This window comes from Acartia tonsa, chromosome 1, assembly GCF_053477335.1.
Source record: "Acartia tonsa isolate MP-2025a chromosome 1, ASM5347733v1, whole genome shotgun sequence".
In the NCBI taxonomy this organism is placed as follows: Eukaryota; Metazoa; Arthropoda; class Copepoda; order Calanoida; family Acartiidae; genus Acartia; species Acartia tonsa.
The window spans coordinates 31,174,338-31,189,351 of NC_137260.1; the positions used below are offsets into that span (position 1 = coordinate 31,174,338).

General features: G+C 31.2%; 1 long non-coding RNA gene across 1 annotated transcript; it reads right to left on the bottom strand.

Moving 5' to 3' along the window:
• LOC145329432 (uncharacterized) lies at window positions 1-11,927 on the bottom strand. Its single transcript, XR_013882899.1, has 4 exons — window positions 11,836-11,927; window positions 11,369-11,467; window positions 1,424-1,483; window positions 1-1,213 (listed from the first exon to the last, which is right to left on the bottom strand). It is a non-coding gene; the product is annotated as an uncharacterized LOC145329432 (long non-coding RNA).
• Between the last annotated feature and the right edge of the window lie 3,087 nt (window positions 11,928-15,014).

Sequence of the window (15,014 nt, forward strand, 5' to 3'; positions counted from 1 at the left end):
AAAAAAATATTCATATATTACATATATGCTTTATAAAAAAATATTTAAAACAATTTTCAGTTTGCCTAATCCAGTTCACCCCTGATTTAAATCAAATCTCAAGTAATCTCCCACGTTTAACTTGTAGAAAAAAGGCAAACTGCATGAAACACATCTCTTAAATCTTGTACGAAACAAAATACATGCATTTTAAATACATTAAATGTAAGTAGCATTGATCTCTACAATTAGGTAAAACACAGGGCTTGAGTTGAAAAAAATGAGCCAAAATTTTGAAAACAAAAGGGGAAGGGAAATCAAGATTGCAGAATTCTTCGAAATCTGCATTTGTCATGAGAAAGATGAATGGTGTATGTATTAAATAAGATAATTGGTGTCACTAGATATTTGCTAACAAAATTTTTACAAAAAAATCCCAAAGTTTGTTAGCCAACATCCAGGTGTAGACCAAACCGCTGGTGCCGCCAGTTTTCCGTGCGGCCTGCGCGCTGGCACTTACGTATGGCTGGACACGGGAAAAAATACAGTTTCACATGACTAGAATCCAGCCAGTACGGTCCAGGGCGATATACTGCCACCAAGCAGACAACCAGACTTCTAATTATTCAATTTTAGGGCGCAATTGTGGCGGATTTCAAACACATATTGCCTTTAAAAAACTTCCTATTTGTTTGAAACCCTGAAAGACACCAAAATTGCTGGATAGAAAGAGAAAAATGCCAAAATTACACCATTCTCTCAGCTACTAAAATGGGGAACATTAACAAAATTTAGATTATAAACAACTTAATAACAACAATGAAATAACTGATTTTCATAATCATGACAAGACTAGTTTTCATACCATAATAAGAAATATATAATTCATTCAGATTGTTATTATTTCATCTTTATGACTTAATGAAATTAAAACTTTGATGGCATTTTCTGAATGAAATCTAGATAGGACAGTATAGCGTTGACTAGATAAGCTGTCTACAAACCATCCACTGTGAGCCCCCGACACACAAGCACGCAGTTTTCCATCAGTTTTTTCAGTGACATTGTGGCGCAGAGCTTAGGCGGTTTGCATGTGCTTTTGGGAAGAGAAAGAAGAGGGTATTTTTGGTTGTATAAAGTATCAGCTGACCGCCAGATGCCGCCAGCTGGCGAGAAGGTCATCTTATTAGTTGAACAGGTAGAACGTTGTTAATTGTTGTTTTCCATTATGTTCCTGGAAACAAGTACAAATTAGTTTATTACATTAAAAGACTCTTTTGTATTCACTTATTTTTTCATGCTATAAGAAAATACTTGAAATACCTAATAAATTTTTTTTTATAAAAATCAAAATTGCAACTGCATAGAAATGCTTGTGTTAGATAACCAGTCTCTTGAACAGCTTTATTTTAAATTAATAATTAAAAAAATATAAAATAGTTACCTGTATCTTCGATGGTACTAAAATATTAATTTTCTTATGAAAGCCATTTCTCCTGTTCACCTGAAAGTATTATTTTTAAAAATCTTCTAACTGTTTTGTTTTAAATATTTAAAAAATCTGTCTTCAAGTGTTTTAACTATAGCAAGAACGTCTATATCTTTTATAGTAGGAGAACTGTTGATAAAGGATAAATGAGGGCACAATGCCATATAATAAAAAATGCTTTCTAAAAGTATGTGAATACAGCTGAACCTAAAGACTGTGTTATCATCAATAACAAAATCTTTAAGAATCTAAGATTTGTAGTCTAGAAATGAAATCAGAGTTATTTAAAGTTAATATTTGAATTGATGTCTAAACAGCTTTTGTAATTATCTTTAAAAATATTTCATGTTCCTGTTGCAAGCCTCATGACATATTATATTGTTAAAACATAGATTCTGACTGTGAAAAGACCACTCTCTGAGGTTCCACTCATGAAGTTAATACAAACATGCTTCAGAAACAGCAATGATTCTGTTCCAAGTTTTCCTTGAAATATTAACAAGTGCTCAATATTGGTTCCTGGCTGATTTAATGTCTTAACATCAAAGCGATATCTGCTTGGGGTATAACATATGTCCATAACCACAGTTGCCAAGTCCTATAATACCATTTATACAAGGCTACAATTAAATAAACAACCAGTCCCTGGTTCAAAAGAGCTTGCAGAAAGTTAATATAGATGGTCTTGGTTGAATCTCTGCCCTTTGTACACACTGGTTGTCTTTACTACTGATTAAATGTCATAGTGAGAACTATGGTAGACACCTTTGTTCTTTGAAGCAAGAGAGTTTCAAGTGGTTCAAACTGTGTTATTTAGATTAAGTAAAAGTCTTATCAAGGTTTTCATAGATGAACCTACATAATAATTATAGATACATATTGAATTCTAAGCTGGATGGATAATTTTTAAGTTAGTGTATTCAAACATTGTGTTGATATGACTCATGAATGTAAGAGCAGCTAAATGACAGAAAAGCACTTGGCTTGTAGCTTGAAGAAAATAATAGTTGCTTATGACTAGAGTGAATGTGAATTCTGGTTACATGATCATAACTGGATTTCATGCAAGTGTGGTTTTCAATGGTGACTTTAAAACCCAAGTCGAAAATAAAACACAGGCAAGTTTTCTGTCCTAAGCAGATCAATACTACCCTTCCTAAAAGCTACCAGTAGTAAAGGGACCTAGAAAGGTGTTAAACAGATTAAACAAGTCCACAATATAGAATTAGCAAAGCAAGAATAAAGGGCAGTTTGTCTATCAAATGGTGTTAGATTTGGAATCATAGACCCACCTGACTTTAGCATATCAATCAGCAGAGTAGTTGAATGAGTATTAGAGAATGAGAGGATAGGAGCTCTTAGCTAAAGCAAGGGAGTCTTAAAGACCATGTAGCTAGATGCATGGCAGTCTTGGCTTCCAACCATGGAAAGATCTCTCATGACAGTAGCTGGTTCTATGAAACCAAAGGAAGTAAAAAGTAAGAATACCAGGGTGGAGAGAGGTACCCTGTTTAGTGGACAGTATTATGAAGCATACTTGTTAAAGTTAAAGAATATGGACGGTAACTTCAACGTCTTGAAACATGGATCAAGAAGTTTAACAGGTGGATTGTTAGGAGAGAAAGTTTTTGTGAAAGAAAGTTGAGGGCAAAAACATTATGTTGCTTAGTCAAAGACAAAGTCAGATAGATTGAATTATGTTGAAGCCAGGTGAAAGCCTATGGAGGCCAGAAGCAGTTCTGACGTGCAAATTTATTGTTGCACATAAATTCAAAATAATTAACTCTTACTCAATTTCTGACTAAAAATTTTTTTCCATTGATTCAGTACAGCTGTTACTTATTATACTTTTCTTGCATAAATTTATGCTAACTAGGCAGCAAATGTGAGAAAATTGAGATTTTTTGGGGGAAAAACTATGAAATTTTGGGTAAAAAAGTAATTTTCAAAAAAATCCACAAAAATGATCAGCTGTGATTTAACAAAAGTCATGTACTGAACCGTCATCGTCTCCCAGTCTTGACTACATAGGTCTCGTAAGACGTATGTCAAAAAAAACCTGTTTCCTATCCAGGACACCGGTGAAAGTACATTAAAATCCCATTTAACATTACAGCCTATCCTGACTGAAAATTGAGGTATTTAAGAGCATATTTTTAAGTTGTTTCCCTGACCACTCTCCCTGAAAACTCCCTGAGAGGAGAGGTGTTTTTCCCTATGCCCAACCACTGCAAAACCTATACTCGCGGTGCCCTAACCCTGCAGCGCTACCAATTCTTAATATAACCTAACCAAAATATAAAGTAATGAAGAAACAAACAAAAAACACTAATCCAACTTTCTTATTATCAATAAATTTTTTAAAAGGGGCGGGGAAGTTCTGTGCTACACTAGATGTTTTGAGGGAATATGCTGGTTTTGGTATTATAAAAAGTGACAAATTGGTCACAACAGTAAAATGTTGTGAAAGTAACAATGATTTAAACTTTTGTTCAAAATCAATTACTTAATCTTCCCACCAAAAATATCATTGACTACTATATTACACAAAGTTTTACTTAACACGACATAATAGCATGATAAAGCTTGTTTATGAAGGCTCTAACGGATTAACTAACTCAGGCAGAATAAATTCTCACAAGGTGTATTGCAAATATTTATTACCAAGGCTAAATAAAACCTCTTTAAAAACTGTTGTCCGAACCCAGTTAGTTTAAACTACATACAGATTACAAAAAGTAATTTTATTTTCAAAAGCATCTTTTAACTTGCTCTTAAAAAACCTGTCAATGCTTTAGTAGTTTCTAAATATCAAATTGCATATAAAATGGTACCTAATCTTTTATTCTTATCATGATTATTTTAAGTTGCAAATATTGAAGCATTATTCAAAATATTAAATCTGCTAGAAATGAAAAAAGGTTTAAGGATGAGAATCAGTGGAGTGCACAGTGACTCGCCAGGGTGGTGTCAACACTTTTGAGTTTGAAAAGGGGGAAACAGTCCTACCCAGTTTCTTATTTTATGGGAGTGTTGACAACCCCTAACCCTACAATTTTGGAATGACAATTAGTTTCAGAATAAATATAATAAACAAGACCGTTTAATAATGATACTTACAAATAACGTAAGCAAACAGGCAGACAGGCCGATAATTTTGTCCTGTACAAAAGCTTCGCTTCTATTAAAGGATATAAGATGTCTAGAAAAACCAGAAAATATTCAAAAAAAAAAAGCCATTGACATTCCTTCCGTGGCAATGAATTTTAATATTTGCAGTCAAAACCATAACAATCCTTTGTTGTTTACCCAGCCTGCCATAAAGTGTCATCAGGGAAAAAGTTTAAATAGTATAATCTTTCATTTGATGTTCTAAAGATATATTTTCTACCTAATGAGTTTAGAATTTAAATTTTAGAAAAATTTCATTTTAGAGGGATAATTCAAAAGTTTATTTTTATTTTAATGACATGAAAGAAAAACCAAAAGTTTATTTTTTTCTTCATTAATTATCCATTATCCAAAAAATACAGCAATTGAACCAAACCCATCGTTTTTATAATTAATTAAAGCAAATAATATTTTACAATATCAATTGCAAATTAAATTTTTTTTCTCAAAAATTAGTAAAAACTAAGATCAAGATTTTTATCCTACAGTAATAGGATGCCTATGTTTCTGTCTATTTGTCTAAAGACATCTTGCCGCTGAACCAATTAAGTGATCATTTTTGGTTAAAGTACGTAATGGCTTTAAGCAGCGCAGGCAAATTAAATAATCATAATCCCCTACCAAAACTTATAGTCTTTGCCTTTATTTCTAAGTTCCTAACAGGGATGGGTGAGTTAGACCTGTCACCTAAGCTATCAATAAGGACTAGAAGCACAACCACTATTGAACAATTATGACAACATCCATAAAAGCGAAGCACTGAAACGGTAGGACAAACGGACATTAACACTTGTATAGTGTAAGAACTGAATAATCAGAATAAGAGTCGAATCAAAATTGTAAGTAAATTTGTTAAAAAACTGCTTGATACAGAATAATGTTTATGGACATACTTACATTTTTAGGACTTGATTATAGAGTTGCTTCGCTTATAATATTGTACTTTGTTGTCCCAGGAATCTGTATATCAAAAATCACACCAATCGGATTATTAGATCACATAAAAATTTGTTGTTAAAAAAGTAAAAGATCATCACGTACGGACATTCTGGTAATGATTATAGAGTTGCTACGATTTTTAAATCGTACCTAACTACTACAGGAATCACCATGCAAAGTTTGAAATCGATAAGACAATTGTAATATGCCTAAATTAACGAAAACAGCTATCCGTTACGGACGGACGGACGGACGGACGGACCCTAATTATACAAAAGCTTCGCTTTAAAAAAAGGATAAAGTTATACATTTATTCAACAACTAATAATTTACTTAGAATGTAATTAAATGGATGCTTTCTTTCTTGTCTGCCCACGTGTTTATTTGCATAATCAAATCAAACGAAAATTAAAAACACTATTATGGTAGCTTTGCTATAAAAACAAGTTAAAGCCGCATTTTAAAGTCAGTCAGATGACGTTTCAATTTTTAAAGAGAGTAGAATGATTTAACAACAAGGCACAGTGAAATGTATTTTCGCAATTAGACATCTAACAAAGTAAACACAAATTTACTTTTAAAAAAATTATTTTGGGCTTAATCTATGTTAGCTTAGGGGACTTATACTTTCAAAATTATCAAAAAAAAACTTCTAGTTATAAATTACTAGAAAAATTATTAATTTTAGGTTTAAGCCTCTTCTTTTCTGCTGTTATGGTTTTATTGCGTAATGAAATAAGTCAAGTTGCTACGCAAATGATAAGGAATTTTTCAAATGTAACGAAAATTTTAAAAGAAAAACAGCTTTATCAAACACATAGACAAATAGTAAGCTTTATAATAATCGTTTGAATTCTTGCCCAGCTGTGGAAATCAAATAGTTGTGGGCAAACTTCTATTCCTTTAATATAGAGCCGGTTTTCAAATGGGTCTTTTTCGGGTAACAAAATTACAAAGTTTTTGTTCATTATTCGTCAAAAATTGTTTAGTTTTACTAAAACAAATTCTTATCACAAGACTTAAAAGCTTACAAACAATAAAACATTTCATTATTAAGAAACTAATATTATGTGGAATTCCTTTAAAATATGTGCTATATTGTGTTGAGATAGATAAAACGATCTAATTCTTTATGATTTTGGCTATTTTTATTAAAAATCTTAGAATCTTATTTAACGATTTTGAAAAATGGTAACAAAATGTAGATCAATATAGTAAAAATATTTACATTTGTTCATAAAGATAAATATTGTAAGATCCAAAACATCTAATTGTTCTATTACATATTTTCATAGTATGAAGAAAAAATGAATTTGAATGGTTCTATATTTAAAACGTAGTACAGGTTAAAAGTACACGTTTTCTAAAGTCAATTTTCTCCGCACGTGTGGTGGAAGTTTTATACGTAATACCTAAAAAGCGCTATTTCTTGTATTTTGAGCTATTGCGTCTTCAAAAAGATACATCCGTATCCAATTCTTCTTGAAAATTACCTCACATATTTTTAAGCGAACCTATGATTAGGATCGGTCTGTCTGTCAGTCCTTAACGGATAGATCTTATTGTCAATTTAGGGTTGTTAAAATTGTCTTGACAAGTTCTAACTTGGCATGGTGATTCCTGTAATAGTACAGTGCAATTTACATTCTGGTAACGATTAAAAAGTAGCTACCCTTTCTAAATCGTACCCAAAATGTTATAAAATTAGCATGCAAGATTTAAAATCGATAGAACAATTCAAATTAACATAGCTAACTGTTACGGACGGCCCGACCCTTATTGTAGAAAAGATTCGCTAATAAAGATACTAAATTTTCCTTATTTTAAGTTGCTTTTCCTCAACTGTTAAACAAAATAACAGAAGCCCAAAAGTTAGCACATAGTAGTAGTTGACTAAAACTGGTGGATTATATGTTTTTGGCATACACTGTTAAAAAAAAATTTTTTTTTTAGCATTAGATAATACTATATATTCTTCACATTAATGTATAGTATCAATCCGTACATTATAGGAAAAAAACCTCATTACGATACAAGGAAGTTTTCAATACTGTATTGTGTATTAGATAATGTACTGTGGAGTAACATGTAGTACTAAATAATGTATTTGTCTGTAGAGTATTATCCAATACGCTCTTGGGAATAAAATTCAATATGGTAGAAGTAAGTTTTTAATACTCTCCTTTGCAATTTTTGATATCCTCTATCATAATATTTGATACGCTGTACAGTATGAAACTGTTTTACTTTGAATGAAAGATTAGTTTATAATATATGGTTATTATATGTACATATACATTTTGTTATATCAACAAACATACCAAGCAGAGCAATAAAACATTAATTTAAATGTAAATTTAGTAAAAAAATGACTTTAAAGATGTTTAGGACTAAACATGATCCTTAAAAATAAAAACTATGGTCAGTCATAATTACAAAAATTAAAACTATAAATGTGAGCATAAACAGTAACTTTTCATCTTTGTCTAAAACGACCAAGCAGAAACACTTCCATGAGAGGTATGCACCAATGGTGTCTGTTTCAATTATTCTTTACAGTACAGATTCGTACCCTAGAACGCATGAATAGTTACTATCTTAATAAACCATTCTCTTGCGTATTGTCTGATACGCTACAGCGTATGAAATAGTACTAAATTAAAAAACTTTTCTACAGCGTATTTTCCAGTACACTAGAGTCTATCAAATAGTACTATTTTAATAAACATTTCTGTACCGTATTTTCCAGTATTCTAGAGCATATCAATCGATACTAAAAAAATGTATGGGTTCTGTATAGTAATAATTATTGTGTTATATAGTATTACATAGTGTTATATATTAATTATATAGTTGTAGCGTACTTACGGTTCCAATACTTTCCAGAGTATCAATTGATACTAAATAAAAAAATTATTTTTAAAGGGACTGTGAACGTAAATTTTTCTCATCTTAATATCATATCTTAACATTATCTCATTCATAATATCTCACAGATAGAGCAAAACGCGCTCTTGTTTGCTTAAAAAACGGCTTTTTCCAACGATTTTTATAAGGTAAAGGGAAAGGAAGAAATTTTCCGTATTATATAAAATGTGCATTAAATTGCTTTTTTCTCCCATTATAGCTAAAATTAAACTTTTTCACATAGTTCTGGATTTTTCCTAACAGTTAAGCTGACTTTTAACATAATCCTTGCTTTAAACCAATGCAATGTATAGTTACTTAGAAATTGATAAAATAAGCAATATTTTTTATTGAAAACCAAATACAATAACAAAGCTAGAAACAGGTTATTTTATTAGTATCCAATTAACTTTAGATGGCCCATCTCTCGCCCACCTTTAATTACAAATTTGTAAATAATAAAGACGCAATATTTCTTTATAAACAGTCTGATAAAAGTGTAAACTAATTCTCGAAAGTGGGTTATTTATTGTCCAACACAATAAAAAGGGATATTCTTATTTTAAATAACCTATGAGATTCAACCCTTTGTAGACAGTGAGGTATTTTTTCGTCAATAATACGAATTTAAAATAGGTCTTTATTACCTAATTACTACGTTATAAAAAATCTAATTGGCAATTTTATATCATAAAATAAATCCTTAACAGTAAGTAAATTGTTTCAATTATATATGACAAGTTAAATATTCCTACAAACATTATAAGAAACAAAAACATTCAGATTTTCCCTGTTTTTTCCTTTTTCCCTTCCAAAATACCATAAAATCAAGGCTTTATTTCTGGATATTTTTGTTAATAGGACGTTTTTGGTTGATCAGTGTAGTGAAATGTGCTTAGAAAATGTTAAGATTTGATAATTAGATGAGAAATATTTACGTTCACACTCCCTTTAACAGTGTAATAACACTAGAAATTCTTCTCAATAAAGATAAAAAATTGATATACGGGCTTTCTGGTATTTTTACGTTTTCAAATTTTTACATGAATCACATTGCAAAGTTTGAGAACGAAAGGACATTTCTAACATGTATAAATTAACGAAAAAAGCATTCTATTTCACATTGACGTACCTACCCTTAATGTAGAAAAGCTTGGCTTTTAAAAAGTTTAAATATTTGAAGAGGCTGTTAAAAAAACGTCCTTCACAGTCTGTCTCCAATTCATTTTGTATAAGTCATAAAAGAGTTTCGAAATACAATTTTCTTCCCCTTTGAAACTTCTGACATAAATTAGAGTTTATTTAAGACAAAGGCATAGAAAAATGGTGTCCTTGTAGTGATACAAAAAGTATAAAAAGTCATTTTTACAAATACCTTACTTGGTAGATTTTTTGTAACGGATACTAAAGTTAAGAGAGATTATCTAAACCGATAGGCTAAGTATTCTCAAAAAGCACATTTCATGTTAAGTTGTTTATTTTTCAACCTTTCGTGTTAAACCTTTTTGTTCTTTTGTTTAATTAATGATAAAAGATAAGATTATTTGATCTAGTGATTGTATTCAATATGACTGCTACAGTGCCAGAATTGGAATTGGTAATTGTTTGGATGCACAATATTATATTTTAGATGCAATTTATAAAATTTTAAAAAACTTTTTTCAATGACTATTCTAAGAAAAAGGGCGTTTTGCATGAACACTAAATTGTTGTCAAATACCACAAAATATCCCGGTCGATGACAAATTAATTCCACGCTGTATCACGGGATGGGGGCGTGATTGAAATATGTAGTATACTCCTTTGATTAAACTCAATTTACGGGTTTTTATATAATTGCAACGTAGTTATAAGACTTTTGGTAGCAATAAATTGAGACGTTGGGTATCCCTCTAACTGAACCGATTTTTGATTAGTCAACGGTCTAAATTTGTCTCGGCCAGGATATGATTAAAAGCCTAAATCGGCCAAGGAATAGCCGAGTACAATATTTTTAAACTTAAAAAATTAAAAATAAAGAGCTAAATGATTTATTGTGTCTTTCTCTTTTTATCGACAGACGCACTTGGATATATTATTTTCATAATTAATTATATGTATTTCCCATGTTAACGTCACCTTATGTGTAAATTTGGTGAGCCACAGTATTGAGTAGCGTTGTTAAGTTAGGATGGAAGAATTTTGTAATGAAAGCAAAAGTGGGGTAGAGGATAAGGGATGGGGTAAAACAGGTTATCATAATGTTTTATTTTCTTGACTTTAAGTTAAACTCTATCAAATATCCCACCGTCTGATGGTGTAGCTGATACAAGAAGAGGGGTGGCAGTTTAGGGTTGCTTTTATACCATTCAAAACAACAATTTTAAATATTAAGCAAACTTTGAAAAAACACTTAATTAAAATATTTCCATTATAATTAGTCATATCTTTTAAAATACTGACTTGATTCTATGTTTAAAAATAGACCTAATATAAGATAAAAGCCCACAAATACATATTTTGCTAAAAACAGTATTTATGTGTTATTGCATAAGCTCCAAGGTATAAAGTAAGGTATATCAAGGGGAGAGGGGGGGGGGACTACATTGGGAAAAGACGTAAAATTGGAACACAACCCGGATCTTCAAGGTCACACAAAATAAATTTAAAATTTACAGCATAAAGATTTGTCTAGGCGTAGTTTCCCCCCTAATTTCAAAATATTCATGAATCTTAAAAACTTTTATATAAAATTTAAAACAAAATCTGAAAATATAGTAAGATTAAAATAATATAAAAGATGAATTTTAGATAAAACTAAGGTAAAAATAATAAAATTCAAAGTATGTATGCGAACAATAACTGTGGGGGTAGTTTTGGTTTTAAAATACAAACAAATCTTACCTTTACAAAGTAAAAACATAAATTATGAATCTTGTCCATTCCAGAACTTGACTCCTAGCTGGCTGAAACAAGATCCCGACATAATCCAGAAGCGTGCACCTAAATTTATATTACCTTTTAATTATTTTGTAACTATATACAACGACAGGACTTTTCCCATAAATCTATATCTATTTTAATAGCGGACATATTGAGTAGCTTTACTCATTGATTTGAAAAGCCGAGAAAATCAAGTGAACATCAGGACTGACGGACAAAGTAAATTACATATTTGGATGGGGAATATTCGCAGAAATTTTCAGTCATCTATCTCGAATTGCAGCAAAAAATACGTTTCTCCCTGAACGTAGCTGACAGAAGGTAAATTCGAATTATAGAGTATCTTTGCAATTAACAAATATTAAGATAACAACAAGACAATAATTATGAAAAAAAAAATATTTTTAACAAAGTACATGATAATCCACCTGAAAAAATGAGCACGCATGATCCTGGATTACATCAATCTGCTGCAAAAGTCTGTAGGTTACTAATAATTATAACTTAACCAAAAAATTTCCTTTGCCCCCCCACGGCTCCAAATTTTCCTACGCGTACCCTTGAATCCTTACAACGCCCTCTTCTTCCCAGAAGACTACTTCCACTCCCCCTGTGTCTTTATATCCCCTCCCCCACCTCCTAATATTTTTTCTATGCCATGCCTGTTTCTAAGCCACGGCTTTGAAAAGGACTGTGCTGTTGATTTTTTATTCAACAAAAAGTTATTTATCTTTTTACATTTTACAGTATAAAAATTCAAAGTAGGTTTTATCTACACTTTTTGACCTTATTAAACCTTTGTTTGTGATCTTCTTTGTCTTAAGATTCTTAAATAATTGTTATATGTGCCAAGATTTACAAGTGTTTGTAATTGTTCCTTAAATATTATTTAATCCATCATTGATTTGGGAATGTTATAGAATCCTTGTTTGAAAAAATAAAATGGTGCTATTTTGCCTAACAAATATTTTCAAACAAAATTCGTACTTTTTGCAAAATTGTAGTTTATTTGTGACGTGTACAGTCTTTTCCAACTTTCATTTTCCCTGCTATTATTTGGGACGCCAAAGGTTCTGATCCCTAACTCCAAAATAGAATTAAAAATTTTGGTTTGCATAATTCTATCAAATATTAATGTCATGTCTGTCAAGTCACAAAAAAAGTTTTAGTTTTAACGACGTTGTCCTATTCTTTAATAAAGTCTCTAAACTAAGGAAAATTGTTTTTCATTTTGAGACCGAAACTTCTTTACAATTATGGTCGGTTTGTAAAATTTGCTATTATAACAATCAGTTCCACAAAAAATCACGAATTAGATAAGTCTTAAACTTGTAAGTATGTCCTTATTAAGAATAAGCATCCTGTACTAAAATAACTTTGGGGTACATTTATTTGCAATTTTTTATCAGATACTAAAATAGTCTCAAAAATAAATGCGCTGATACTCTATATTTATTCATTTTCTTTCCTTTGATTACTTAATATGTAACTCTTCGTTTTTATGGATGTTGTCATCATTGATAGTTTAGTATTTTATTAATTGAATTAGCTACTAGATAACATAGCATAAACGATATTAACTCAGCCTTTATATAAGATAAGCGTCATACTATGGAAGAATTAGTCTCCTTGTTAATATAAAAATTTCTTGTAAACTTTTAGCAGATTCATATAAAGGTATAAATAACAACTGTTTCTACATATACTGACTAGCGAGGTGATTAGAATCTAGGATAGGTTCTTCAAGCAATGATTGATCGATATCACAACGTAGCATTGCAGATAACTATTCTTTAATTGCACGACCTTAAAATAGGAAACAGTCCATTATGACTTAATGAATATGATGTCGATTTATTTAAAATTACATTCAATAATTATCAAGTTGTAAGTTTAAACTTTTAAAAAGTGAAGCATCGCTGATTTTGTTAATTTAAGTGATGTTTTACCAGGGACCTTGTTTAATATTGTTTTTATTCTTTTTAGTAGCTAAGCTACTCTATAACAGTTCGTGTTGTTCTGTCTGTTTAATGTTTTATAATACTTGGGTTATCCGATTTACTGTACTTATTCTTCAACACAACACTCTGAATGGGAGACTTTAAATGATTTCAAACAGCTTCGCTACTATTGTACGTACTCGCCCTTGTTTGATAAGTAGAAAATCAACTCTTTAAGTCATTTTGTCACCAATTAATTGTCAAATGCCGAATGCCTACAGTAATCTTATGTAAATTGTGAACTGTATAGATATTTTCAGTAAGCATGGAGGTATTAAGTGTAAGACGAACATACAAAATCATTTACATTAGTGGGCTGGTACCGTTACTCAACCCCCCACCCAAGACCCTAGAGAAATATTATACACAATCAAATACGATTCCATGACATCTTGATATGCCCAGATATTTTACAAAAAAAACGTTGGCCTTGAAGTGTCAAATAATAAGAAGTCGTTTATTTCAATTTAAGAGGGTAATTTCACTTTTGTTTTCACACCCCCCTCCCACATGCCCTTTCTTCAATCCTAACTTCATTTAAGCAAAAGATAACCCACGCTTCTTTCGTTAGAAATAGTCCTTGTTTTATAAGAGATGCCTTGAAAATATAACAAAGAGCCGGTAAATGATAGGAAACTGTATAGAACAAGTTCGGCTCGAAATGCAAAATAATAATAACAAATGAGTTATAGACAGTCCAACATTTTATTGTATTGTATTTTAATATTATGAATAATAGTCAAGTAAATCCGCGACTATGGCTGAAACATCGGCTAGGTAATGGGTTCGAGTCTCGGCCTAACACCGCAGTATAACTAAATAGTTCCAACTAGTGCTGTGTCAGTTGCGCGACTTAAATCCTGACCAAGATCGTCAATAAGAGTTTCAACCTTAATGAATCATCATTCAAAGATTAAAATAAACATGCCTAAATTAATGATTTGAAAACCATCTATTACGAAAGGTCTTGCTGGCGGACCAATGATAAACACTTAAGATAGATAAGCTAAGCCTTCAAAACCGAGATATGATAACTCTAGTAGCTAATGAGCTCTATTGTATGAAGCTATTCTCAATTTCGTACAGGTTGTTGAGGGTGGAGTTTTGCATGGCCTAATCTACTTTAGGCGCACTAAAAATAGTACCCTATCAACATATTTGCTAATTGTAACAAAATATCTTTTAAATGTGAAATTAACAGAAAGATCTCACTAACCGCCGGACCGGTATGGTTTTTCTTTTCAGTAAATTATCCGATAGATCGCGATTAGGGATTTATTTATTATCCATTTTAAGAAACGGTACCCGGTATTTCCACCCTCCATAGATAAATCGCCCATAATAAATATTTCCCCTTTAACTGGAAGTAGGTAGGGGGTCAATCTTGCAGTTTTTTAGGTGCTACTAGATGCCTGTGAGGGTGCTGCCACTAGATGGAACTAATTTAGTGCAGCTTTCGACTTTAACTTTTTTTGACAGAGAAAAGGGTAAATGCGTTTAATGGCCCAATACTGCAGTGTATAATTTTAATTGTGCGAAAAGAATATCTTTAAAGACAGCCTATTTTAAGGGTAAAGTTCTAGTAAAACCAGGCTATCACTTCTTCA